The 24,549-nt window shown below is 45.4% G+C and overlaps 1 non-coding gene across 1 annotated transcript; it reads left to right on the plus strand.

Moving 5' to 3' along the window:
- Positions 1–913: 913 nt before the first annotated feature.
- LOC119437823 (U2 spliceosomal RNA) lies at positions 914–1,095 on the plus strand. The gene has a single exon (XR_005189545.1). It is a non-coding gene; the product is annotated as a U2 spliceosomal RNA (small nuclear RNA).
- Positions 1,096–24,549: the final 23,454 nt, after the last annotated feature.

The raw sequence follows: 24,549 nt of genomic DNA on the forward strand, positions 1-24,549 counted from the left end.
GCAGGATAAGGTGGCCTAAGAACTCGATTGTAGCGACGCTGAAGAGCCACTTGTTCGAATTAATGACGAGGCTTTAATCATCAAATCGATGGAAAAGGGCACGACAGTGAGCTTCATGCTCGGCGCCGGATGAGCTTGCGACGGGGAGATCACCAAGGTAGGCGAACACGAAGTCGAGACCTCGCGTGACCTTGTTGATAGTGCGCTGAAAAGTCTACAGCGGACTGGTGCGACATGGTGCGATTGCAATACATTTTTAAAAGGTGGCGCAGATAAGATGACTGTGCGGTGTTTAGAACAAGGATGACGGCACCAATGCAACACATGCGGCTGCAGAACAGAATGTGACAGCCTAGAGTCGCATTTTCGCCGTGACGCAACAACTTGTAGTCGCATCTGCAAAAATATGCCAGCATCGCCTGCTGTCAAAGGTAGTCGGCAACCTTGAACACTTTGCTCCGCCGAATGGTTGCCAGCTTTCAACAGACTGCGTCGTCCAATCGGAGTGCGCGCGCAATCCGCTCGTGCGGATTCAGTGTACACCGAGTTTTGCAACACCATCCTGCTTTTGGGCGTCCGCCCCGGTCCGCATGAGGGCGGACGCGTGTGGAGTGGACGGGCGGATTGAGCGAGCATAGGCCCTTACGCTTGGCGTGCGCGGCCCGCTTATCGCCGGTGGTCTCCTTCTGCCACCGTCGCGCCCATTCCATTTTATGTTCACGCCGCTGTTCTTGGTAAACACGCTGTTCTTCTTCAGACCGTACAACACGCGCCCTTCCATTTCTCTGTTAGAGCAGAACTGAGGAAAGGAGCCTACATAGAGGATGACGTCAGGAGACAGGAGACACTCAGATTAGTAGGTACTAGTTTGAATACACGAGATGGCGTACACGTGTATGGTGCGAACGTAGCCATGGCCGACGCGAGTCAAAGTGTAGTATTTGTTCTTATCAGCTTAATATCTGATACTGGTTGTATTTGGACCCAAGATATTAAACTTACTTTTGCAAGTTGGTGGAGTGCTTGAAGCCTGCTTCTCCACCACTGCGAATAGGCCCGGTACTGCACTATCGCCGGGATTTTTGGTCTACGGACATCGATTCGCGGGAAGCTAGCCATATAAAGCTTCGCTGTAAAAATCTTCCACGGCATTTTCCACGTTATCACTTCATGACTAGACACTGTGACTCGTAAGTTTTCTGTTGCACTAAAGAAATGGGTACCATAAAACTTGGTTTGTCAGTCCTTTTAAGATAGTTACTCGAACTCGCTCACATGTGAATTCTGTAAAAGAAGTACATTAAAGAGCGGCAGATACCCATTGTAACATGCCTAGTGACCAAAGCTGGTGCAACGGTTGCTTTCGAACCCGGTTTCCTCGGCACAGTAGCCCGATAGTCTACCCATTACACCATAGACGCATTGTACCATTACGCAATGACCCAAGTTGGCGGGAAAACAGGTAGAGATACCGATAGATAGGTACCCGAAAAGTGCGTAGAGTATCCTTAGAACTCTACTCGCACTAATGTGGCCCTCTAATCTTTTCCGTGAATTACTGAACGCCCTTTAATATGCGTGACTGCTGCCACAATCATTCTCATAGACATCTGCATAGTCTTTCTACAGAAGAGGTCACCAATGAATTTAAAGACAACTTTAAACATTTCCGCTTAACCTTAGTGGTTAAGTGGAAACATGAGATAAATCCTTTAAGCTCTTCAACTTTGATATGTTGTTCTTACTATGTCCTACGACCTTCATGGGAAAGTACTCAGATTTCTTGCTCCACATACCTATTGGACGCCAAATGACGCAGACGTCCACACAGAAAAGAAATTCGCCAGAACCCATCCCCCGATGACTGTCGACGGTAATGCGTTTAGCTTGAATCAATGCAACGGCACAACGTATTGTCACCGTCGAAACGAGTTATGTATGAGGTCTGTACTGCAGCGGCACTTCTCTTTCGCGCTTCCCGAAGAGCAGTCGGCGTCTACTAGCGGCGCCAACGCAAAGCCTGCGCATGGCCTCCGATATGCACGGCGCGCCGGTGCGTGCGAACGCTGAGAAATGCGTAACGCAGTAACCGGGCACCTCTCGCCCGCTTTTTTCTGGACACGCTGCGCCATCTAGTAGCACTGCCGAGAATTTAACGCGTGGCCTCCTAGACGATAAGTATGGCGCGGCGGCGCTTGCGAACGCTGAGAATTTTTCCCGCGCATGCCGCACACCCAGTGGGACATACACAGCAAGCTAAGTTGGCGATAGGTTCAATGAAGAGAAGAAGTAGTTTATTCATGTGAAAATGTAGAGAGGTCGGCCGGAATATGGAGCATCTGACCTGCTACTCTACGTAAGGGAAGGGGAAGAGGGGAAGAAAGAGGGTCACAATGGGGGATGATAATGAGAGGAACTACGTGAAATGACACATTGCATAAATGATTATCACAAGCGTGAGTCCAGGCCTGTGTCGCCTCAGAAACGTGAAAAAGCACGCATTGCCTCTGTTGTCTGACAACTCTGTGGCCCTGCGCCTAGCAAGAGGTCCTCCGACAGTGGTCTATTATATAAATGTCTCAAGGTGGCTGCCAGTGTGAGTCTTTCGCGTGCATACTCAGGGCACACCACGAGCACATGGTCTATAGTCTCTATAACACCACACACTGAACATTCCGGGGAGTCAGTCCGTACAATGATGTGCCAATATTTGCGCGTGAAAGGGACGCCTAGTCGCAGTCTGTGTATCAAGCATTTATGAGGGCGTGGAATTCCACGCAGAACAGGAAATTGCATATCGGGATCCAGCCTTTTAAGGCGGACGTGACGAGCGTCTGGCTGGGCCCAGTATGTTTTCGTCGTAGTCCTCATTAATTTCGACAGGAGGCATGTGATGTCTGGTCTAGAGAACGGTACTACAGTTCATAGGCCGTTGCTGAGGGCGCGCTTTGCTTCAGCATCGGCCGTCTCAATACCATTGAGCCCACAGTGTCCCGGGATCCATTGGAACACTATGCGGTGGTGTTTTTCTTGAGCGCACGAAAGTAGCTCGGCCATCTGCAGTGCCAGAACCTGATATGCGGTGTGGTGCAGGAAGCATCTCAAAATTTGCAGCGCGGGTTTTGAGTCCGTGAAAATGCACCACTCTTGAGGTCTTTCCCCCCCGGTGTGGCGAATCGCTTCCCGTATAGCCACAAGCTCTGCAGTGGTTGAAGTTGAATTATGATCTAGAATAAACCTCGAGTCATCTGCTGGGCTGGTATCACCACAGCTGCTGTCGATGCCGTTGGTGACGCGGACCCGTCTGTGTAAACATGAACATAGGTCTGGTATTCTGACCAGATGTATGCCAAAGCAAGTTGTTGTAGTCCGCTAACGGAAACCAATCATTTCTTTAGTATGTCGGGTACCTTCACGCATACCGAATGTTGAATCATCGCCCACGGTGGTTTGACGGGGTCATATGGAAGGGCATAGCCTGATGTTATGTGGGGTAGATGGCTGCGGAGTGCACTTCAATGAAGAGCGGCACATACCCAGTGCATTCATTGTGTAGCTCGCAATGAATGCACTGGGTATAGAGACATAGACTATAGACAGCGCCGCGTTGGCGTGAAAGACGTTCATTGAGAAGTGGCACATACCCAGGACATTTATGGCGCAGCCTGCTAAGGTGTCTGATCGCTGTCCTTGAGGAACCCATGTGACGTTGCTGAAATTCCACTCAGCCTCGGAGAAATTTAAGGTATCCTTATCGTCACTGTACAGTGGCACTCACCTACGAGTGCATTCCCAGTGATCCAAGTTTGCATTAAAGAGGTTCATTGAAGACCCGCACCGACCGAGTCGCATTTACCCAGTGCTCCCAGTCGGCATCAAAGAGATTCATTCGACAGTGGTAAGCCTCCTTCAGAATATTTCGGAGCACGGAAATTGAGAATAAGGTAAATTTTCTCGCGACTTCACCACAGAGTGTGAAATGTATGTAAGAAATGTGACGAGTGTTGGAGAAGTATCAACCCTAGTATTCGGTTGAAGGACCTGTGCCTAGGCTGCCATGAAATTTCGATTTTACTCGGATCCCGTGTTCCCAAAACTTTTGACAGAGGGGGTACACACCCAGTTCCGCATCTACAGTGACCCATGTCGGCTTGAAAGAGGTTTGTTGAAGAGCATCACATATGTACTCATTAAGACATACTCAGCCACACAAGTAGATCCAGTAGTTGGTTTCGAACCCCTGTTCCCTCAGAACAGTAGTCCGATACGCCAGCATTCGACCATAGACTACCCAGTGAGCCAGGTAGGCGGGAAAACGGTTAGATGCAGAGAAACAAACATACATAGATAGGTAAATAGGTAGCCCCCAGAAATTCTGCGATTTACCTTAAGGATGTTAACGCATTAATAATAGTAGCCCTTTTCTCGATACTAAGGGATCCATAAAGCATTAACTGAAGCCTAAATAACATCAGCGCCATATTTTAAGCCGTCTATGAAACAACGTATTCTACACGCTGTGAATTACAGCGCTTTGCATCGGAATACATGCGATATCAGAATACGTGCGACGGAACCGAATATTCGAATGAAATGTTACTGGTACCGTTCACGTTCAAATATCCGATTATCTGGCTATCCGGTTACTTAAACCGGATATCCTGTGCATTCATTTCTATAAATCCGGATAACAACATAACCTGATCTGAAGGTCAGATTAAGTTCCCTCCGATTGAACCGGGTAGCCAGGTTGACGGATACCCGGTTATAACGGATTTAACGTAGAAACATGCACGGCCATTTTCGACGGATGCCACGTGCGCAAAAATTAATGCAGATCTCGTGCACTGCGAAATCAATGTTATGCGAAGCATTTTGCGGGTAGCCATATATCTAGCCTCGTTTGGGGTTCCGCAAAGTGCTGCTAGGGGGCGCATCTTGTCCGCGTAAGGCAATCAATTGTGCGTGTATGACACGAGCGTGTGTTTTACGACAAGAAGACGGCACGCTGACGACCACATGACAGCGAACTCACGACAGTGATGAAACCTGGATGACGACTTTGATGACAAAAGCAACGACAATACTACGTACGGCATGATGACAGCAGCGTGACGGTCGCCAAATCAAAAAGTGGTGCTCTAGGAATAGAGGAAAGCGAGACGGCTGCCCGCAAAGTGCAGTATCGATGCATAGAATACCTCGCTCCGTAGATGCCTTAGTATCGACGACATTGAATAGGAGACTATTGGCGCTCTTTGGCCAGCAGTTGCCCTTGCGCCATAAAAATCTACTACTAACTAAGAATAGCAGACTATGTTTGCTAAAGTATAATACATCACTTCCCAATTTCACATGTTGGTTACCTTGCGCGACGTTGTGCGTGAATTGTACGGCGTACCCCATTTAAATCGTAGTACTCGGGTAATTGATCGAGCTCAGAAAAAGAAATGTTACAACATGTTTCATTACAGCTTAAGTTGATCCTGCAGGATTGTTCCATGGGTAAATTGAGCTGATTGCAAAGACAGTGTAATGCTAGATAACTACCTGCCAGAAACTGCATGATTGAAGCAAACAATACATTAAATGTAGCATGACAATATATATAGCTACCACCGCGGCGATCCCCAATCTTCCTGCCCTAGGAAAATAACATAAAGCATTTAAACAGGAAAGAGTAACCAGGGAGCAACACCATGCGTATGATAGCGTGACAAGCTGAATATGTTCATATGATAAGGCCTCCGGCAAATAATAGATTCGTGTTCATAATACATATAACCACTGCGTATTTGGCATCCGTGGCAGATGAGAACCCAGAAGCAACAAAGGGAATGGCTTGAGAGAATGGTGACATTGAAGATTTATCTAAGGTTTATTTCCTAGGATTTATTTACCTCTCTGCTGTGTTGTTACCGTATACAGTCCAGATCAATTGCAAGGGCTGCACTTGCTTACTCTTGCAAGTTAACTCTTGTTTACTGCGGTCACTTGATATAATTCAGTAATTCTTGCAAAGCATCCTCATAAATCTGCCCCTTTAAATGTCATATAGGTCATGATGGTTCGGTTATAGCAAATGATATGAACAGCACTGACTCAGCGCCACAATCCGCCAATTGGCAATCGGAGACGGCCGAATGGCAGCACCCGAAAATTCGCGGGCGATAGTATACGAAACACAGAATTTCAGCCAATTTGGAACAGTTGCCTCGGACGTAGGAAAGCTTTTGCCTGGAGTAGGCGCACATGTATAGGCACGCTACGGTTGCGTGTGTCTGGCGCATATTTCTCGTGCATCATCATCATCATCATCATCATCAGCCTATATTTATGTCCACTGCAGGACGAAGGCCTCTCCCTGCGATCTCCAATTACCCCTGTCTTGCGCTAGCGTATTCCAACTTGCGCCTGCGAATTTCATAACCTCATCATCCCACCTGACTTTCTGCCGTCCTCGACTGCGCTTCCCTTCTCTTGGTATCCATTCTGTAACCCTAATGGTCCACCGGTTATCCATCCTACGCATTACATGGCCTGCCCAGCTCCATTTCTTCCGCTTAATGTCAACTAGAATATCGTCAACCCCCGTTTGTTCTCTGATCCACACCGCTCTCTTCCTGTCTCTTAACGTTACTCCTAAGATTTTTCGTTCCATTGCTCTTTGTGCGGTCCTTAACTTGTTCTCGAGCTTCTTTGTTAACCTCCAAGTTTCTGCCCCGTATGTTAGCACCGGCAGAATGCAATGATTGTACACTTTTCTTTTCAACGACAGTGGTAAGCTACCAGTCAGGATTTGGCAATGCCTGCCGTATGCACTCCAACCCAATTTTATTCTTCTGTAAATTTCTTTCTCATGATCAGGGTCCCCTGTGAGTAAATGACCTAGATAAACATATTCCTTTACAGACTCTAGAGGCTGACTGGCGATCCTGAATTCTTGTTCCCTTGCCAGGCTATTGAACATTATCTTTGTCTTTTGCATATTCATCTTCAACCCAATTCTTGCACTTTCTCGATGAAGGTCCTCAATCATTTGTTGTAATTCCTCTCCATTGTTGCTCAATAGGACAATGTCATCTGCAAACCGAAGGTTGCTGAGATATTCGCCATCGATCCTCACTCCTAATCCTTCCCAGTCTAAGAGCTTGAATACTTCTTCTAAGCATGCAGTGAATAGCATTGGAGAGATTGTGTCTCCTTGCCTGACCCCTTTCTTGATAGGTATCTTTCTACTTTTCTTGTGGAGAACCAAGGTAGCTGTGGAATCCTTGTAGATATTTGCCAAGATATTCACGTATGCCTCCTCCACTCCTTGATTACGCAATGCCTCTATGACTGCTGATATCTCTACTGAATCGAATGCCTTTTCATAATCTATGAAAGCCATATAGAGAGGTTGATTGTACTCCGCAGATTTCTCGATTACCTGATTGATGGCATGGATATGGTCCATCGTAGAATATCCCTTCCTGAAGCCAGCCTGTTCTCTTGGTTGACTGAAGTCAAGTGTTGTCCTGATTCTATTGGAAATTATCTTGGTGAATATTTTATACAATACTGAAAGCAAGCTAATGGGTCTGTAATTCTTCAATTCTTTAACGTCTCCCTTCTTATGGATAAGTATAATGTTGGCGTTCTTCCAGCTATCTGGTACACTTGAAGTTGTGAGGCATCGCGTATAAAGGGCCGCAAGCTTTTCAAGCATGATATCTCCTCCATCTTTGATTAAATTTACTGTTATTCCATCTTCTCCAGGCGCTTTTCCCCTGGTCATGTCTTTCAAGGCCCTTCTAACTTCATCGCTAGTTATAGAAGGAGCTTCTGTATCCGGTTCATCACTATTTCGAATGGAAGTAGCTTGGCTGTTTTGGCTACTGTACAGCTCAGTATAGAATTCTTCTGCTGCTTTTACTATGTCATCGAAATTGCTGATGATATTACCATGCTTATCTTTCAGTGCATACATCTTGCCTTGTCCTATGCCTAGTTTTCTTCTTACTGATTTCATGCTGCGTCCATATTTTACGGCTTCCTCAATTTTTCCCACGTTATAATTTCGAATATCCCTTACTTTCTTCTTGTTGATCAGTTTTGACAGTTCAGCGAATTCTATCTGATCTCTTGAGTTGGACACTTTCATGTTTTGTCGTTTCTTTATTAGGTCCTTTGTTTCTTGGGAGAGCTTCCCTACAGGTTGCTTTGGTGCCTTACCTCCCACTTCAATTGCTGCTTCTGAGATCAGCCTAGTTACGGTTTCATTCATTAGCTCTATGTTATCTTCATCTTCCTGTTCTAAAGCTGCATATTTGTTTGCGAGCACCAGCCTGAATTGGTCTGCTTTTACCCTTACTGCCTCTAGGTTGGCCTGTTTCCTCTTGACTAATTTCACTCTCTCTCTCTTCAAATTGATGGAAATCCTAGACCTCACTAACCTATGGTCACTGCACTTAACCTTCCCTAACACTTCTACATCCTGCACTATGCTTGGATCGGCAGAGAGTATGAAATCTATTTCATTCCTTGTTTCTCCATTAGGGCTTTTCCAGGTCCACTTCCTGTTGCTGCGCTTCCTGAAGAAGGTATTCATTATTCGGAGCCTATTCCTTTCCGCGAATTCTACTAACATCTCTCCTCTTGCATTCCTAGAATCGATGCCGTAGTTGCCAATGGCTTGCTCACCAACCTGCTTTTTCCCCACTTTTGCATTGAAGTCGCCCATGACTAAAGTATACTGAGTTTGCACCTTTCTCATTGCTAGTTCAACATCTTCATAAAACTGTGCTATTTCTTCATCATCGTGACTACAGGTTGGGGCATAGGCTTGTACTACCTTCATTTTGTACCTCCTATTCAGCTTTATTACGACGACTGCTACCCTTTCATTAATGCTGTAGAATTCATCAAAGTTGCCCGCTACGTTGTTATGCACTAGAAATCCTACCCCGGATTCTTTCTTATCTGGAAGACCTCTGTAGCAGAGGACGTGGCCGTTAGTCAGTACAGTGTAAGCCTCACCAGTTCTTCTAACCTCACTAAGGCCAATAATATCCCAGGAAATGCCTGATAATTCTTCAAATAGTCCTGCTAAGCTAGCCTCATTCGAGAGGGTGCGCGTGTTGAACGTTGCCAGGTTCAGTTTCCATTGGCGGCCTGCCTTGACCCAGAGATTCCTAGCACCCTCTGCCGCGTAGCAGGTCTGACCGCCGCCTTGGTCAGGTGCTCTGCAGCCACTGGGGACTGAGGGCCATGGGTTAATTGTCGGAGTCTCGTGCATCTGCTTTAAATAAAGAGGCTTCCGTGCCAAAGTAAAATTACCGCAATTATGTACCTGTTGGCATTAGCAAACATTAGTACATTCGGCGCCTCATTCCCGATATCGGAAGTGTCCTGCAGTGCAGGGAAGCCAAAAGCTATTGCCATAAGTAATGGTCTGAGTGCTAACAGCCTTTACCGCTAAATGCGATAGCTGCTGGAATTACTTATTATCCCTACCGGTCGTTTCAAACATGCTGAAGTAAAAAGCGAGGATAAAGGCTTAAATTAGTCTGCCGGCTCCAGGGCAAAAAACCACTGGCGACATCGAAGACGAGTTTCAAGAAGCTTCTGTCGAAGTCCCCAGTTAACTGAATATTTATGGCGTTTAAGCTCCACAGCTTCGCCTATGTAGATTGTGTATGCCAGGAATGCGGTCACCGCCCGTGTGTATAGCATGACGAATTCCGAAAGCAAGTTTATATAACAACGCATTTAAAAAAAGCACCAAATGCTTTAGTTTTCCACATAATCCCATAAGTGGGTACCTTGATGACTACACCGACTGTCAGGGCTAGTTCGACTACAGGGCGACTTTGAGCGGAAGCTCAAATGCAACACACCAATTTTTTAGCGAACGTTTCTTTCGTGAAAGAGGGCATCGTTCTAGGCCGGCTCCATTGTCCTTGGCTCTTTGCTACGCGATTGAATTTGCCACCTCTTAATTCAGAGCTGATAACTCACGCAACGTATCTGCTGCCTCATGTGATGCCGGTTGCTGAAGTTCATAGCCTACTGAACAGAAACGACCGTTGAGGGAGATGAATGGAAGAAAATGCCTTTAATAGCGACTTAATTGTCCTTCGTCATGGCTTATGGCTTTTGCAGTGGCGGGGAAGGTTGAAGTATTCTCCTATGACCGGTAAACAGTGAGGCAAGATCTGCCCAAGAAAGGACCGTCAGAATTTCTAGGCTGAAAGGACAAACAGTTGGGATGGGGAAGAAGGGGGGAGGGGAGTGTGCGAGGAGGAAAGAGTCGCATCTGTTAACGGTATTTTTCCCGCTTCTGCAACGCCCTGCCAAGCGTATGCATCCCCAATCGTTCTACAGAGAGAGGAAGTAGGGGAAGGAAAGAGGAGTTGCTTCCTGTTGCTCTTCCTGCTTCCGATAACATTGTCGGTTGGCTGGTCCCCCATCCTCGCCGAAAAACAGAAAGTTTGCTCCCAGAGCATCCGCACGACGGGAGCCGCATCACGGAAGGCAGCCTATACACGTGCAATGGTCCATTCGTTGAAGCTCCTGGGTCACTCTATTGCTGTATGACAGCCAAAGCAACACAGAATGTCTGGGCAGCTCGTCCTTGGTCAGGCGCTTCTTGACAATGACGGTCGAAGTGTTGTAGCGTAAATTAATTTATTATAGAAAATATGTGCTGCTGATACATCACTCTATAACCTCTCATTCAGGACTCCCGTCATCGCGGCTTCTGTCCAATAATCTAGAAATAGATTTTTCAAGAACGGCCGTATGAAAGTGTGTGAATGAAATGACGCTGGCGTAAGGGGTGGGGGGGGGGCAAGCAAATAAGGCGCCTTATTTTTCTGTCCATTTGCTCTGTTTTCTAACCTGAGTAGTAAGAAGAATATATAAGCGAAATGTTTATATTGTGCTCGAAGAGGGAAAACAATATCTTATACATCCTCTGTTCAAATACGTAGGAGGAAAGACGTAGCGTACGCAGTATCATGGTTTCGCTTCTCATATAAAATTTGTAGGATAAGCACGTATTTGTAAATCAGAAACAACTATATACGAATAAAACAAGAACACGCATAGGATGCTTCGAAAGCCGTCAATATTTAAATCTAGATATAGTGTCCGCCCCTCCCCCCCCCACCCTGAAGGACGACGCAAAGTACCTGCAATGTTACGCACCCCTTCGCGTGACCTACCAATCACTGTCATAAACTGGCTGAATGTTTATAGAAGCTGTGTGGGCTCGTCACAGAAACGCGGATAGTTTCACAGAACTTTTACAGTACATTACAATCACGAAAGAAGGTATATCCGATTGTAAGATGCTGCCTTTTAATTGTGATACATGGAAACCATTCTGTGAACTAGGATGAATATGTAGTGCTTTTTAACGCGATTTGCGTCTTTCTTAGACTTTTCTACTGCTGCTGCTGCTGTCTTACACGTCGCGGTGTATAATGTACATAGGAGGGGCGCGGGTGATGTGTTTATGAGACCTTTCCAACGAACTTGATGGGCGTCATCACAGTGATTTCTGTAGCACCCTGAACATTGCCAAAAATGCCCTTTGCACTTCCCTGGCTGCTGACGGAATGCCCTCTGGACGGCTGTAATTGTGCGTGAGCTTCCCGCAGAAGCATTGCAGAAGTTGCAGCGCTTACTTTTGTACTCACGCGCAACAATCCAGCAGGGAGATAGAATGGTTGAAAGAGGAGACATAGAATGCGCAAATCCAAAGCCATGATGAAGGCGGTGAATAACAGCCTTGCCACTCATCGTTCGTAGCAGTTTGCATAGATGGGAGAAACGCGGGAGAAGAGTAATGTGCCATCAGAAAGAATGCTTTGTTTGGAGTCTCTTTAATAAAAGAAACGCTACTACTAGGCATGGCGACTGTTGCGGACAAACTGAAAGAAACCAATAATAATGATAACAATAATAATTGATGGTAAGGTATGGCACGTTTCTGTTATTTCTGCAAAATAAACACCATGCAAGTTTGTCCACGCGGAAGCTGACGCAGGGCGCGCCGACGCAAAGCCTCATTAAGGCACCGTAGCGTCAAGACGACAATGCGCAAGCGGCCATCCAGCAAATCAACACTTTAGTCACGATGTCCCTGCCCTGCAACACTGGGAGGCCGTGCTGCGGGGCAGCCAGTGGGCGGTAGTCCGTCGGGCACGGCACGTGGTAGCAGCCATTTCTCCTAAGGCTTCAATAAAACGTTTTGTCTCTCGCTCCCGCTCTCAGCCACGATGCGATGCACCGTGTGAAATTCGGATACTTTAACAGAACTTTTAAACAGATATTTCAAACACGAAAAAGGTATATCCTAGGTTAAGATGCTGCCTTTTAATTGTGATACATGCAAAGCATTCTGTGAACTAGGAGGAATATGTAGCACGTTTTAACGCGATTTGCTTCTTTTCTATGCTGCTGCAGCTGCTGTCTTGCAAGTCGCGTCAGGGGGGGGGGGGGGGGGGGTGGTACAACGTACATAGAAGGGGCGCGGGTGATAACAGTGCGAACGTTCTCGCAGGCTACAAACAATGGCGCACAAGAAGCGCCTAGAGAAAGCGCCTCTCATCGTTTGTTCGGTGTACTACATAGACAAACACAAGTGGGGCGTGCAAGGTAATATTTAACATCACATCACGACTGTCGTATGCCACCAAAATCACCGCCAAGTGTCGTCAATGAACAAAAACGGCACAGAAAGTATCGCTTACATTCTCACAGTGCGTGGGATCTGCATAACTTTTATTATGCTTTTTAATGCGAAACATGATTTGTCTCATTTTTGGCACTTTTCGGTAGGTAGGTAGGTTCCTGTCACGCCTCGCTTTGAAAAAATAAATTAATGCGTGACCGATGTAGGAATCGAACTTCTGCGTTCTGCGCAGCAGCCAGGTTTTTTAACTGATAGGCCACGACCGATTTTATTTTTCCTTCCTTGGTTAGGCCATGATCGCACACATGCTTCTCTTGTCCCAATGCAACGAACTCTTGGAAAAACTCGGTTCGTGCACCCCGTGCCACTTCGTTGTCTTTTTCCTTGAGAAAGCTCGCGCTTTGAGGCACCATGTTAGACTGCACGATCTCCGGGACGGGCCAACTTTGCCCAGTACTTTCCTCGTAGCAGCTTATGCTACGTTGAAACTGTGCGACGTCGTACATACTTCGCGTTGTGATGATTCATGTGATGAAACCAGAGCAAGTGATGCGCGTTGAAGTTGCTGGTGATTATCCATGGCGCATTAGTCTCCAGCAATATGTCTCTCAGTCGCCCGCAGTTCAATCACGCTGATAGGGATATATACCCGACAGTATGTGTGAAAGATACATTTTTCTTTCTTATACGAAGACACAAGTACTGATTATCCTCACAAGGCCAAACGTTGTATGACATTTAAGTCAATGCGGATGTAAACGATAACTTTGCTCGGGTCTTCGAAATTTGAAGAAACAAGAGCTTCGTAACCGGACAATCTGTAAGGCGCTGATATGTTCGATTCGCCTATACAGTATAGGGAACCAATTCCTCAAAATAAATTGACGAAGATCAGAGATGTGGGACTTCCAGCCTGTGGCGTGCCATTGGACGACCGACGCACTCTTCAGTGCGAAATGAATATATTGAGCGAGCCATGGTGCTTATAAGATGTTAGCAAGAACTGGATTTAGTACATCCAATATTTGCATTGCGCTTTGAGCTGATGGCGTCTCTAGCCTGTTCAGAATGATGCGGATCGCGTAAATTAGCGCTTTTCTGATGGGGCCAATCACCGACAGTAGACGCCGGAGGTTGTCCCTCAGAAGTTTGCTGTGATTCTGTTGGTTGTTGTCGTTTTGGTAGGGCTGGCCAAGCTTTGACAGATGGGATCTTCTCAGTGGCCATCTCCTTCTTTAGCATTTACGCAGTGCATGGCCGATGTGGCAGAGGGGGAGAGGATGATGTAGGAAGCGGCAAGTGCGTCGCTGAGGGCAGCGGCCTTCCTTGAAGAACGTCGGCGACCGGAGCGTCGCTTCCCGATTTTAGCGGTGGCTTCTTGAGGAGATGAATGATCTCTCGCCATCTCTTCCAAGATGGCAATTTTCTTCTTAATATGTGGGCAATTCGATGAAGCCTCATGAGACCCACTGCAGTACGAACATTTCCTGAGAGTGGCAACATTTTACCAACCGCGTGGGGTCGGCGCAGCGGGGGCATACTGTCTGGTTGTCACAGACGCTGCTCAAATGTCCCAGTTTCACGGAGTTGCGACATTAAAGAGGTTTGGGATGACGGGGCGCACAGCACGTCTCAAGCGTCCTCCTTAACGAGTGAGGGTAGAGATTTACCCTCGAATACATTCCTCACGCAGCGTGAACTGGCCAGCCCGGTAACATCAACGATGACAGCATCATTTGCTGGCTTCACAAGAATCAGCAAGTCGTTGTTAAGGATGGCCATGCCTGCGTCGTAGACTGCGTACGGTGCGTAGATTGCGTAGGATGCGTAAGAGCGTATCTGAATATCACCAAGGTTTGTTACACTGCGTTGAGTGGTCAGAGCACCCGCATGCTGGACAACAACCGCCAGTAGATTTTTTCGGTTGTTCACTCGAATGTGCGATTCCTTGGCCTTTGGCACCAGGGTTTTCAGTGACATCGACACAGATTCTTGGTTGAGTAGCTTCATGTTGACGGTAGGAAGCACTGGCACAAATATGATGGTATTGGCGTTCGCCCTCTGCGTGTGTCTTACTGTTTGCGTACTTGACGATGAAGACATCCTAGTGTTCCTTCTCTTCGCTTTGCGGCTCTGCACAAGTTGGAAGTCGTCATCGGAAGGGTTATCACTGGTATAGAAGAGCAGAAGTGGGTGTCCTCGTTGTCGTTGTCGCTCTGTTGACCGATCCGCTTCCTGTAAATGGCCTCCACTGACGCCGCTGTCGCCGGCAGACGCCCGGGTTGGTCCACTTCCATTACCACTGAGCAAGGAGTGAACTCTGATGAAGACACTTAGATTCCCACAGAAATAAACTGGAGATAGAAAGAAAAGCACTGTGTCAAAAACTTACAAAATATACTAAAAAAAAGGAGACAGTCCAGATGAAAAACCTATTCTGCAGCAGGTGGGCTGCACACGCATATTTTTACCTTCGTCATCCACAAAAGCGGCAACCAAGTGTCACTAAAGAAAAAGATAATGAGCAGGTATGCTCAATGCTATCACCATCGCGTAGACGTTTCACTCCACAAAGACGCACCGAAGTGCAGGACACAGCTGAAATGCCCGATGTGACAGTCTGAAGAATCCCAAACTTGCACCGGACTTGTATCATTCTGGAAGGACACCCGATGTATAAAAAGCGAGCAATAGTAACTTTCGCTAGGCATTTTCCTATCATGCACATATCGAAATTCGCGATCGCGGTAGCAATCTGCCAGCTCCGTACGCTAACGGGAGTGATAAACATAACGTCCGCGGCAACTGCGACTGCTAATCCCAGGGTCACCCTGTTGCACTTATGCTACACTACTTACCAACAATAGCACATAGCGCTTCAGTAGGCGATTGTATACACAAGGACCACAGGCCGTCACTGCAAGAAGGGCCACCTTTTCGCGGCAGACGAGACATTCCATGCTTCGTTCTAGTATACATCATAGTAGGATGTTAGAATTCCGGTGGTCAATTTAGTTAAGGGCAATATAGCTTTATAAATATTTAACGCCAGCAGGCATCTAAAACGTAAGCCACTGATTGAGTTGAAGTCAGCTTGAAGGAGTTCTCGTTGACTTTAAGATGAAATGCTGATACATACGCAGTCATCGGCCAAAAGTACGATGCGGGACGATGCACATGCAGGTGAATCATTATACGTTACGAGCCTGCGAAACTGAGCAAAAGCGTTTGAGCGTCCAGAAGCGTACAGATACTTGAATGACCGACTGTTCGTTGCTCCTCGGGCTGCAGATGATTCCTGGCGGATCTTGAGCAAAACGTGGCCGAGTCTCGTCGAAGCATAACCTCGCAAAAACTTGGCCGAACCGAGATAAAGCTAGGTGGAGTCGCCAGCTTCCCTGTTTGCCTAGCCTTCGCACCACTAGCGTGAAGCTGCTCCTAATTTTCTTTTCTTCTTTCGTCACCCTAATTCCTTTCTTATTCTAACGAAATGTGATCACAATACCCGATTGTTCTTCAGTCTTCCCACGGCCCTTTGATTTCTGTCGCGTGAGCAGCTTGCATCTTCCAAATGCAAAGGTGTTTGGACAGCTCAAGGGATCACACCATTCGCGGGCAGTATGTGGTAGTGGTGGTGTGTTGAAGCTGCAGGCGGGTTTAGCCTGGTGATCGCGGCCAGTAACTGCTTCGCCTGCGCACGCAGAATTGTTTCCTAGAGGCTCACTTACAGTGCGATGGCCGGTTGACCCCCAAAGTCTTCGGCGGAGCACAGCATACTTACCTAGTATACAGTTTTACCACTACTTCCCTCATTCTTATGACATTTTGCTTGTTTTTCTTGCTTACCCGTCAGAAGTACGGAGGCATGACTTGCGCTAATGATACACTTGCACTAAAGCTTGCCTAATGATAGGTGAAGACTAAGAGTACACAGACACTCCAGTCCGAAAAGAAAGGGAGGGAGATGATGCGCACTGATAAGCAGCTTCAAAGGCCTTAACCCCTGACACACGGGCACTTCAAATGCCTTTGGACTAGGTTATTTCATTGGAACGACGTTGACATGACAAAAGAGTATCTATTTTTTTGTTAAGGGTTTCTTGCGAAAAAGGAATAGTACACCTGACACATGGGCGATTTGAAGTCCCTTGCAATACACCCCTTGCCTTTACGCTGAAGGACCACTTGCCGAAACGAGTTTGACCACTGACATATGGTACAGTGCGGGCTCCTTTATACGTTTTCAGTAATCGGCGCAGCAAAAGGCTAGGCGCTGCTTTTTTACACTGAAACTCACAGAACGTTGAAAACATTCATTGGTTTAATTACGTGCCATAACCACGATATGATTCTGAGGCATGCCGTAGGGGAGGGCTCCGTAATAATTCTGACCAGCCGGAGTTCTTTAACGTGCACCTAAATCTCACGAGCGTTCTTGCATTTTGCCCCCATCGAAACGCGGCCGCCGCAGCCGGTAGTTGAACGCGCGACCCAGTGCTCAGTATCGCAACGCCATAGCCACAAAGGAACCGTGGCGGGTTTGTAAAACGTTAAATAAATACTGTATCTGGTCAGTGCAACGTAAAAAAAATGTGAAATAATTTTAGTCTTCTCACAGCACTAGACAGCGTTGCTTACGTTTCGCTCCGCTCAATTTTAACGTTTTTGACGCATTGCGGAGAACTACACCGTTGATTTCGTTGGCTTACGCTCGCTCCTCTAGACGCCAACGGCGCGCAGTCAGCTTGTGTGCAAAGGCTTAATTCGCCTAGCAGTGGATCGAAGACAGCGTTCTACCGACCTTTCTGTCTTCAGGTACCGTGATCAGCGTTTTTCAAACGAACACTTTAGCATTCCCGCACTGCAACTGTGTGGAAGTTAGGATACACTGCTTTGAACCGACAATAAACGGAGATCTAAAAAAGGTATGCGGTGCGTACAAACCTGGTAAAACTAGAACCATGAGAATCATGCTGCCACGTGTAAGCGGCAGGGGGGTGAAGCCATAGAATGATGAAGCTGCCAAATGACAATATGGCACGACGGTTTGCGACCATATATTGTGGCAAGGGCTACGACGGTTTGGCCGTATCGCTGCAATAAATGTTCACTGCCAGACAAATTTCGTCACTGCTAAGTATAAAGCCATTTTTGCAAGCACTAAAATGATAAATAAGGCACCATTGTGTTTTGTGAAGTTTTTTGTTGTTGGAAGAGTTGCGGATGAAGTTACCCCTTTAGGCCCATAAAAGAGTTCGGATGTCTCCATTTTCGCAAGCAGGCCATGCTAAAAATGATATACTCCTTTATCGTGTGCCACACCACGCGAACGCCTTTCTGGTAAATGTCCCTCAGTTAAAGGACTGTTGCATGCCCGTGTGTCATAGGTATTACACTTCTTACACCACTGCTCGAAAAATAAAAAAATAAAAACCAGCAAACAAAAATGCTAATTAAGAAAGAAAAAAAAAAAACACTCTCCCTAGCCCGTCTTTTTATTGGTGCAATGTGTCTATTTTTAGCACTGCTCATTACTTTGGGTAATCCTGCTGGATGGTTAAACTGAACTTGAAACTGGTCTGGACAGATGACATTCGGATGGTGCCGTTAAGCTTCGTCACTCAATCGGAAACGCCGAAAATCTTTTTTTTTTTTTTGTGCGCGTCGAAGCATAACGGGGATAAGTGTGTGCGGACTGCGTGACGAAATTCGTCACCCGACAACTTAGTTTCGGTGATTTGTTCGCTTCTCCTTAAGCCCCATCTAATTCAGACATCCGCACAGTGTTAAGCGGCTTTGAGTGGTGGCCACTGTTTTGCGTAATCGCCACGGCACTCCTACGCTAATGCCAGTACGAGTATGCTAAATGAAAAAAGATAAATCACACACTGCGACAACCATCCTTGAAGCTTACGATCAAACATGCTCGCTGTAATCCGATTTCTAGCGTTTCTGGTGAGGGGCCGGTCGGTATATTTTTTTTTCTTTGGAGTAGCAGAGGAAGAAACGTTATTCGTGCAGTCAAGCACGCCATCTTGGAAACTTTCATCTTTAACCACAGAATCCACTGTTGAAAAATGTTGTAGACCTTATAAAAATATCTACAAAGCACGATCGCCTAAACATGAAGAGTTGTGTATGCCCCTAGAATTAGTTTCTCTTAATTATGTGCTGTACAATCAATTGGTTAGAGAGAGCGTGAGAGATAACTTTTTTTTATTTACGAAAGGTGGAGTGGTTTGCGTTAGCAAACTGATTTGTACTTATAGACGATGGATAATGATTACGTGGCACTAGCAGTAATAATAATAATAATAATAATAATAATAATAATAATAATAATAATAATAATAATAATAATAATAATAATAATAATGTTTATTTTTAATCATGACACTGATGAAGGAAGCTGTAGGTAAAAGCTGCTCTTCGTAGAGGCAGCTTGACAAAGGACCACAGCTAACTTTGTACAGAACAGTCAGCAGGGGCAATTACAATAAAATGCAACGTACAGCAAATCTGCTCAAAAACAAAAATACACCGCCTTCTTCCCCGTTTGTAATATCTGGAGGCAGTAGATAGATAATTTGTGTAGATCGCCTGGGAATCTTGTCTGTCTAGCAGAGACCTGCTGATAGAGTTTTGCGTACGCTCTATTCAGACACGTCATCGAGTTAACCGAGCATGCGAATTTTCCTACATTTTGCTACATTTCTGTCCTGAATGTCGTGTGCAGATCATTAAGGTTTTTGTCGTTCAATGTTCTCACTGTTTTGCTTACATAGGCTTTCAAACTCGTTTTTGTGTTCTTTTGAGACTAGAAAATTAAAATTGTTCGCACATTAGATTTTGCGTTTTAAGTGTCCTTTAGATTTTAACCTTTTGGGAGGCATCGCAACATTATCCTGCGCTTCATACGTCTATAGGAAACTGTGCGAAGCTAGCTCCTGCGACGCTCTAAAATGTAAAAGTCAGTTCAACCACCTGTGCCCTTATTGATGAATGGGCGCGTCATCCAAGCAACGCTCCGTTAGCTCATTGTCGATAACCAGCTTTCATTCCACACTACGTCAGGAGAGGAAGTCCTGATCATCTTGTTTAGCTTATTTCACCCGAGACTGAATACAGTCACATTCTCTTTAGCCACACACAAACTTCTTAAGCGTTCAAAGAAACTCTAACCATCACCAGCACTTTCACTGAAGTTCCTTTGGGCGCTGCATCAGGACACGCTTTCAATCCTTGGCAAAAATGAAAAAAGAAGAAAAGAAAGTGCTGCTGGCCTTACAGGAAGTACGGCGCTTGCGCAGGCCAAGTGTAAACTAACAGCCAATAGCAGCTTTCCATTGTGTGTCTCTAGGTGCGCTGGTGGAATCCTGCTTTCTATCCTTATTTTTTATTTTTTAAATGCTTCTCAGTGTGTGGAAGAAGAAGATATCACATCAGACACGCCACCCACATTCCTGACTTTTTTTTTGTCGATATGATATCAGGAGATGTTGACGCACAAATAAGGCGCCGGCTACTCCTAGCTTAGCTCTTGAATGGGTCTAACCAACGAACATATAGGGTTCAACATACAAGATTACATGTCAAACAACCTTCTCATACAAGCGCTAGTACATAAAAAAATACTTCTCAAGCAACGTTGTCCCAGTAACACGACAACGTAAAAAAGTACGTGGTACATAGAATGAAGAAGTTAAATAACTCCATGGCACTGCATAGAAAGTCTCAAAAATACAAATAATAATGTCACCTAACAATACAGTCACTAATCAGCGGGTGGTGCACACGTCGTGTAAATACATTATCACATATATTCAGAACAGCATAGTCAACACAAGATAATCCACACACACACACACACACATATGTATATATATATATATATATATATATATATATATATATGTATACAGCGACGTTGAATTAAACAGAACATTATAAGCGTGAATAACGGCCAATGCCGCTGGCTTCGAGTAAAGTTTTAGCAATTTTAAAGCGCTCTTTTGCAAGGCCGTTGTTGACCAAGGGCCCAAAAGTTTCCTTAAACTTAAAGGTCTGTGGTCTAATTTCACTATTGTTGATTTAAGTCGGCGTCTTGGTGTGTCGTGATGTGGGCGATCTAAAAGGAGGTGATGTACATTTTCATTTACAAATCCACGATCACATTCGAGGGTTTCCGCACGGCCAAGTTTATGTAAGAAATGTTTTGTGTTGGCAGTGCCTGGCCTTAATCGATGAATAAGGGTTTCCATATTTCTGTCTAATGACAATGGAAATTTCAATTCGATAAGCGGATTGATATGGTACAAATCAGAGCTGTTAGAATTCTGGTCAAACCACGTATTTCTACACATCTTGAAAAACGTTGCCCTTATAATGCAGCGTAATTCTTTTTTTTTATATATTGGGAGCGAAACCGCATCATCTTTGAGGTGTGCTTGTCGGGCTGCTTCATCGGCTGCTGTGTTGCCAGGAATGTTGCAATGTCCAGGTATCCACTGGAACCTTATTTCATGCTTCGCTTGGCTTGCCTTAGTGAGGGTTCTAAGTGTTTCATATATACTATACTATCACTGATTATTTTTGATTTTGTGCTGCAGAGTGATATTAGTGCCGCCTGTGAATCGCTGAAAATTACCCCTTTTTGCGCATCTCGTACTAAAGTTATAAATTTTACCGCACATACGATTGCGAATAGTTCAGCCGTTGTGGACGAAGTCACACGCGATAACTTAAATGTTTCTTGTTTATTGAGGTGCTCCATATTGAATGCTGAAGTTGACGAGGTTGCTGCACTGGAGCCATCTGTATAGACTGTATGTATCCTGAATACCGCACATATATCTGGTAAAGTGCTAGTTGTTGAGGAGCTTGAATGCACATGTCTCTTTTTCTGAATACCCCATCTACTGACAATTCGATTTTTGGAAGAGTAAGCAGCCATGGAGGATATTCGACATCTGAGTTCCAAAATTCATTTCTTGGTAATATATGAAGATTTTCTTGAATTTCTTTATGAACATAACTTCTATCTCGCTTCGTTATGTCTAGCAGCCGATGGGTGGATTTTATGCTGTGTTTGAAGACGAAAATAATGCCGGCATGTTTCTGTAGTTCTCATAACTGGAAACAGGTGATTGCGAGCCTAAGCTACAAGACGGCTAGAAGTTGCTCGTGGAACTCCTAGACATATGCGTAGTCCTCTTGCTGGAAGTCTTTGAAGTCGCTCCTCTGACGTGTGGGAAAGTCCGTGTAAGATGGGTGCGGAATGTGCATTGTTTTGTAATATTAATGCATTGTAAACCGTCAGCATGGCTGATACTGATCCAACCCATGATGTGCCAGCAAGTCTGCGAAGTACCGTCACTATCGCTTTGACCTCGTTTATTAGCTTATTTTTTATGTGGAGTGTCTAGAATAGCTGCCGAAAAAGTATTATTGCAAGAAACAGATCCTCCGTGACTACCATGACAGGTTGTTCTTCCAGATTAAGAGTGGCATTTTTTTAACTGCCTCCGAGTAAGGGCAATACAGCTGTCTTCGCTGTATTGCCTATTCTTTCTGTGCCAGCCACAGTGACGTAATAAGTAATCCCTCTGTTGCCAAGTGGTGGTTGCGGTGGCCACGGTGGTTGCGCGTTTAAAACAAAAATGAACGATGCGGTTGAAGCCATGGCTAACGCCCCCCCCCCCCTCAAAAAAAAAAAAAGAAAAACAGAAAAAAGGAAAAACCGGCGGATCTCTGGCCTACGTGGAAATCAATTATATTCGAAGCTTTCGTTTATGCTTACTGAAATGTCCTCACTTACTTCTTTACTTCTCTGTAGCGCCAACGCTCTTCGCTGAATGCGCGCTCTGGTCTCATTTGGTTCACCTCATTTCTTTCTGCACACTCGGCTGCTTCTGTTGCCACTTCTTCACTTCTCTGTTGTTATCATCTGGCATTTTGGCTCATAGCCGCTAATGTCGAAATGGCCAGGAATCAGGTCTCTACGTGACTGACTCCTTCTATTCTCTCTTGCCGACTTCTTCAGTTCTTGCCTCTTCTTCTGCTTGTCTATATCAGCGCCAACCTAGTGGCACGTGCCCATTCTGGGGGATTTGTCGAGAATGTTCACATACCCAGCGCCACATGCCTATTTCCACATACGCAGGTACCCAAGTAGCCTATCGGACACATACGCCAAGTCAGGTTTTCCGTTGCACACATCCAGTAGCCCAAGTTGTTGTATTATCGTTAAGACCGCAGCAGCCAGCACCTGCAAAATGTGGGGAAGATCCAAAGAAAGGCTTCGCTATAAAGCCACGCGTACAAATCACGTACACAAGAGGAATTCGCTGAACTGGCAAAGACGCCCCCCCCCTTCCCGTGTAATGCCAGGGCCTATAGTGGTACTTTGAAATGAATAAATAAGTGATTAAATTTGAGGAAAACACAGACGCCGACTATTAACTGAAAGGTAGCTCAGTGGTGGAAAACCAAATTACACAAAGAACCATCAGGGCATATCGATAGGAAGGCAGCGCGAACCCTGCATCACGAACGCGCATGTACACTCTTGGTAAATATCCATTCAAGCATGATCACTTCTTTTTATGAAAGATTATCGAGCATTAAATTACATACGCGCTACAGCTTAAAGTGACATGTCATGCCTCGACCGTAAGTCGCATTTCCTCATTCCTATGGCTGAGTAGAACTTTGCTATCTACAAATTTTGAAGAACGTTAGCAATCGCGTCCGTGCATCTAAAGTTTAGATGCCGCTCCAGCAGCCAACGATCTTTGTGTTCAATCAATTTCGGCTTGATTCAATGACTGGTCTGCCTTAATTATTACGTGCTACCAGCCGTTAAAATAAATTTTATAAACTACAAATGCTACAAGCTTGTTAGTATGGTTAAAACACCTCTCGGTACTTCTTTTTCAGCTCAACTGTTGCTTCTCCACCTACTATATAGTGACCATAGGTTAGTGAGGTCTACGATTTATCTCAATTTGGAGAGAGAACGAATAAAATTAGTCAAAAAGAAACAGGACATCCTAGACGCCGTAAGGGTAAAAGCAGACCAAATGAGGCTGGTGCTCGCAAACAAATATGCAGCTTTAGAACAGGAAGATGAAGACAACATTGAGGTAATGAATGAAACCGTAACTAGGCTGATCTTAGAAGCAGCAATTGAAGTGGGAGGTAAGGCACTAAAGCAACCAGTAGGTAAGCTCTCCCAAGTAACAAAGGACCTAATAAAAAACGGCAAAACATGAAAGTGTTCAACTCGAGAGATCAGATAGAATTCGCTGAACTGGCAAAACTGATCAACAAGAAGAAATTAAGGGATATTCGAAATTATAAGGTGGAAAAAGATTGAGGAAGCAGTAAAATATAGACACAGCATCAAATCAGTGAGAAGAAAGCTTGGAATAGTGCAAGGTAAAATGTATGCACTATGACAAGGAAGTCTACACGGCTGTGGACGGCACGAAGGACGCCGACAGGAAGACACAACAGCGTAGGTTTTCTCCAGGCGCACCAGGAACAGCGTCGAGCACGAGCCCCACTACAGTAGCACTGGCGATTCGGCTGCGGAGCTCTACACGACGCACTTCTTCCTTACAGCACTGAAAGATAATCAGGGAAATATCATCAGCAATTTCGATGACATAGTAAAAGCAGCGGAAGAATTCTATACGGACCTGTACAGTGCCCAGAGCAGCCAAGCTACTTTTATTCAAAGTAGGTATGAACAGGATACAGAGGCTCCTTCTATAACTAGCGATAAAGTTAGAAGGGCCTTGAAAGACATGACCAGGGGAAAAATTGCTGGGGAAGATGCAATAACAGTCGATTTAATGAAA

This window comes from Dermacentor silvarum, chromosome 1 (genome assembly GCF_013339745.2).
Source record: "Dermacentor silvarum isolate Dsil-2018 chromosome 1, BIME_Dsil_1.4, whole genome shotgun sequence".
Classification (NCBI taxonomy): domain Eukaryota; kingdom Metazoa; phylum Arthropoda; class Arachnida; order Ixodida; family Ixodidae; genus Dermacentor; species Dermacentor silvarum.